Source organism: Brassica oleracea, chromosome C3 (genome assembly GCF_000695525.1).
Source record: "Brassica oleracea var. oleracea cultivar TO1000 chromosome C3, BOL, whole genome shotgun sequence".
In the NCBI taxonomy this organism is placed as follows: Eukaryota; Viridiplantae; Streptophyta; class Magnoliopsida; order Brassicales; family Brassicaceae; genus Brassica; species Brassica oleracea.
The window spans coordinates 64133823-64139413 of record NC_027750.1 but is presented as its reverse complement, the minus strand read 5'-3'; the positions used below and the strand labels follow the sequence as shown (position 1 = coordinate 64139413).

The 5591-nt window shown below is 34.0% G+C and overlaps 1 pseudogene; it reads right to left on the bottom strand.

Annotated features, from left to right (window-relative positions):
- The window catches only part of LOC106331230, a 6103-nt pseudogene extending 768 nt beyond the window's left edge, over window positions 1-5335 (bottom strand).
- Window positions 5336-5591: the final 256 nt, after the last annotated feature.

The window sequence follows — 5591 nt, the reverse complement described above, 5'->3', positions numbered from 1 at the left end:
CAATATCTTCTTTCTTCTTCTTCTTTTCTTCATAAGCTTGTAGTGATCCAAGAAGTTGCTCCATTGTTATAGTCTCCAAGTATTTTGTCTCTTCAATCACGGTGATGATATGCTCGAATTTTGAATCCAATGATCTAAGAACTTTCTCCATGATTCTCACCTCATCTAACTTCTCACCATTTCTTTTTAGGTTATTAGTAACCGTCAAGACTCTTGAGAAGTAATCTGAGATGAGTTCTCCTTCCTTCATTTGTAACGCTTCAGATTCTCCATTTGAAGACGTGCCTTCTTAACTTGTTCCGCTCCCTTCTAAGATGTCCAAAGCTTCTCCCATGCTTCTTTGGACGTCCTTGCACCAGCAACCTTCTCAAATGTATCTTCATCTAATCCTTGATAGATTAGACAGAGAGTCTTCTTGTCTCTCTTCCTTGAATCTCTCAAACCATCCTTTTGTGTTTGAGATAGACCACCATCAATCTCTGGTTCATTGAAGCCTTTCTCGACTATCTCCCACACATCACGTGCTCCTAAGATAGCCATTATCCTAAGACTCCAATTGTCATAGTTGCTCTTAGTGAGCAATGGAACTTGGAAGGGAACACCATTGTTTGCCATCTTCAAAAAAGAACATATAGCTCTGATACCACTTTGTTGGAATGAAAAACTTTATAAGATGGAGAAAGTGTTTAAGTGTTTGAAGAGAAAAAAAAATTGTGAAGAAGAAAACTTTTATAATTTAGAAGAGGATTTATTATTACTTGAAAGTTTGTTACAAACTTGATTATTTCTTGATGATACAAAATGAGAAGAGAGTGGAGGTGTTTATAGCCTCCAAAGTACAAAATATCTTACATATTTTAATCTTAAATCTAGAGAATTCTACTTAAAATCTAGATTATTTTATCTTAATTATCTAGATAATTCTATAAGAATATCGAGATTTTTATTTTAAGGAGGTGAATGATATTTCTAGAATTTGGGCTAAGTTTTGGATCAACACATGATTAACCTAATAATGTTTGATCCAAATCAAGTTTATTTTTCGACATAATATGGAGATCGTCCATGTGAATATTGTTATTATTTTTTCATGAATTGAATCCTTTGAAGAACTAATTTCAATAACTCGGTTTGTTTTATTCTTTTTCCTATTTGAATTTTTCTCACAATATTTTTCATTTGATGTATTTATTTTTACCTAAATAGTTTAGTGAACAAAAAGCGAACCAAAGTGGGCATATACATATCTTTGGCTTTTCTTGGTTTCCTTGTAAATCAAATCTTTTTCTCTTCGCTTGATATAATAGAACTTTATCAAAAACCGCAAGTATTCTTTCTATCTCATATTCTAGGTTTCTAACTACAGTACTTACAATTTAATATCAACAGCAACACAACAAATGACTGATGAGTCTGCAACTCTTTACTATAGACGATTGAATACGTACGTTGTTGAAATAATCAGTATGTTAGATCTAGAAGATCCCAATGTCAAGACTATATATAATACATACGTGTCTCGGTGTGTGTATACTTCATTTTAAAAAATTCCATGCGTTTAACTTCTTTTTAGAAAATAATTCCCACATTTTTCATGGATATATTATATTCCTCAAGAACTTTGTTTTAAAATTCAAACTATTTAAAACCTAAAAAGCCTGTAAGTCCCAAAGGTTTGTATCAGTTTCTTTTGATCTGAAAATGTGGAAAGACGCGTTCGGGACGCTTTGTCAATGGTTAGATAAAAACCTCATTTGACATATGATCTATCAAATTATCCATCATACTCGCTGTTTTGAAATCAAACGTCTTTCCTCTCAGACTTCCAATAAAAATATCTTCTTTTACTTTCACAAAGACTTTTGCCTTTCTGTTCTTGTTCACGAAAATATACAAAATGTTACTTTTTCAAGATTCATATTATGAATGTCAATATGAAGATGTATTTCATCATACTCGGTCATAAAGATAAAAAAATATATTTTATAAATTATATTTGTGACTATCATAAGTCAAAAAGTTGTCTCTTTCTATTTTTCTCCTCAAAATTATTTATCGGAACCAATCATGTGATTAAGAGAGCAATGTTACACATATATCATATATGATCTGCATTTTACATATATGTTTTAGATTTTTTTTTTTGTTCTAACAATAAGATAATAGTCACAACTCTCACCTAGTTAAACTTTAATTTTCTAGTATGATCAATCATATTTATTAAGAGAGCAATGTTACAAATATTATGAGATTTAAGCTAAAATAGATGAACTGTTCGCCATTTTCTAAGTTTGGTAAAACTGCTAAAACATTAGGAATGTATCAATGTATCAAAAGAAAAAAGCACACGTTTGCTCCTAAAAATGTGACTGTATCTATTTCTGACAAAATAGTGCAAAGCTCTGCTCCCAAGACTTTGGAATTTCTCTTCCACATTGACTCACCAAACATTCTCACACACATAAACCATCCACTTTGCTTTTCCTTATCAGGTGACCATTACATAGTCTTCTCTTATCGGAAATAAATAGTTGGTAATGTGTAAGACATTAACATTTTCATTTTCAATCACAATTTCACATACGTAGGACCACGCTCTGAGACGATTTCCTATACTAAAATTAGTTAAATCATTTTTTTAATAAACACACAAGTAGGAGAATACAACTAACTTCTATTATCACAATTCACAAGCTCATTTTACGTATGTAAATTTTATTTTTGTGCAGAGCTTAAATTCAATATAAGAAAGAAACACAACATTTCAGTAGCGGCAAGAGCGGTTAATCTAAATGGGTGTAGTTGGTGAATCAGCATTTCAAGTAGTTCGAACCAGAAAGTGTTATGAACTCGCCAGTTTCTGAGGAAACTAACAGTATATTAACAACAAAAGAGTATAAACCTTTGTCCCTACCAAATAAACCTTTGGACACCATCCTCATGGCTCCACTTGAATGGTCTAAACAAGAACATTTCCATTGTAAACACATTGATACAGACAAAAATCGTTCCATTGAGAAGCCAAGTGATGCAACGCTGCTTCTGACACATGAGTGAAGCATGAAGATATAAAACGGTACGGTGTAATATCTGAACTCGATCAATGGCGTAGGAACAAGTACAGCACATGTAGCTAAGAAATAGACCAACACCCAGATCTTCCTTCGGGTTTTTGCTGTCGGATTGAGACAGAACCAAAGTCAAATTCACAATGCAAAAAAAAAGGAAGATAAAAAACCGTCTCACACAAAAATGGTTTGAACATACCTAGTAAAGTTAGGATTGAGAACCAGGAGTAGACGTAAACCGGGACTAGCATGTATTTCATCAACCAATGAGCAATGATAGTTTTTCCTCCAAAGATAGAAAGGATAGTGGCGGTTATCAGTCAGAAGATAAGATGTTTTGGTTTCAACGAGTATAAAACGTTCAATCCACTTTTATTGGGAAATTTATGCAAGCCTACAAGAGAGAAGCCCATCATCCTTAGCAGATACATACATATAATCAGAATAAGAACTATTGAAGCAGAAATTTAAAACATACAAAAGGGTCACATTAAATTTTGATCTATCATTTCCCCCAAATGCATATGTTAAAGACTCTTAATCATCAGCTTTTTCCTGTTCGATTTCAGTAGAAGATTCATGTGTTGCGCTGAGTTTCCAAAAGTAAAATCCCTGATAATCTGAAAATGAAAACTGCTTAAATTAAGAATATTTTCAGATTCCATTACAAAACCGTCAGAGGCAAAGAACATGAAAGCCAAAAGTATTACTACTTCAGACACGATTGGAAGGAAGCACCTGTTCATTATAGAAAAAAAAAAAAGAAAGAAAGAAATTCAATTCAGGATCTAACCCTTAGGGCTGGGCATTTTATCCGTTAAATTTGATTCAATTCGTTATTCGTTTCGATCCGATCCAAAAATTCCGGATATCCGTAAACTTTCGAAGCAAAGAAAATACTAAAAATCAATATCCATTAAAATCGAAGCAAATCACAAATATTAAAATTTTGGGTAGCGGATATCCGATTCGATCCGGCAATATATAAATACATATATTTAAAGTTTTTAATGTATAAAATTATATAATTATTATTCTAACATATGATTTGATAAATTCTATTCACATTATTATTTATATAAAGTATTACATAAAATGAAGAGAGCACATTTATGACAGTTATATTTTTTTTCTTGAGTTTTGTGTTATTATAATTGTTAACTAAGTTCAAAAATTTTACAAAATATGTAGATTCACTACTTTTTTAATTTTTATCATATATATCATGCGAAAAATATCTTACAAAACAAATTTGTATCAGATTTTTAAGATTAAAAACATATGTGATATCCGTAAGTATTCGTAAATATTCGCAAATATTTATTTATTTTCTGGATATCCGTTTTTCCGAATATCCGTATTTTTCCGAAGCAAAGCAAATCGAAAAATTAGATATCCGTGACGTACGAAGCAAATCATAAATACCTTCAAAAACCCGGATATCCGATCCGTGCCCAGGCCTACTAACCCCAACAACTATGACAAGAACTAGGTTATGAAACTAGAAATGGTCGTCAAAGATCCAGCAGTCTTTACATACAAAACTTGTAACGAGAGATTGATTCACTCACTGAGATGACTAATTAATTAGGTACGACAATACAACTGTGTGGACTGTGGAGTGAAGTAAAGTGAAAATCTTACTTTTGACATTAACTTTCTCCTTTAATCCGTAAACCTTTTGGAGGCAAGGACCCACTCCGTTTGTAACGGCTACTTGTCCATTTTTTAATTTAATTTGGTCAATTTCTCTCTCACTCTCTCGAAAAAACCAAAACCAAAACAGATTTGCACCTTCCGTTCACCGTCACCAGCAGCTCTCCGCCGCCGGTGGCGGGTCACTTCTCTTATCTTATTTTTTTTTGCTCTTCTTCATCATTAGCTTCTCATCTCCGACATTGTTTGCTCTTGGGAGCTTTTCTGGCCTCGAAGCCTTTTCCCGGCCAGATCTGCTGGCGGATGAAGCTGGGACCTGCGGCGAGGAGATGAAGCTGAACGGTGAGGTTGAGCTTCAAGTCTTCCTCTGGTTCTTCTCAGCTCAGCTACCTCGCTTTCCGTTCCAAGCTTCTAGATCCGTCGGAGGCAGTGAGCTCCATTCTCTACTTCTCGGAGCTGTCCGTCTTGTGGGTCCATCAAGTCGATTTTGACTGTCCAAGGAAGAAATTTCTTTTTGAGGTCTTTCTCTCGAGCGGTGGAGAAACCGTTTGCATCGGCGGCGGTCTAAACGCCACAACCCCTAGTCGCCGATTCGAATTGGAGCAGTTCATCGAGAATCATTACGTAAGCATCAAATTTTCATCAGAAAATAAACAAAAGAATCTGAATCAGGTTTTGGACAGGGGTTGACTTTTGTTTGACTATTTAAATGTTTCTTTCACAGAGTGTGGCAAGGATGAAGACGAGAACCAGATGATGAGGAATGGCGAGTCTGTATTGTTTGGCAAATGTTCCTTTTGGTGAGAGGTACATTCTCCACTCTCTTTTTTAGGAACCGTTTTTTTCTTTTCAAACTTTTAAAAGGAA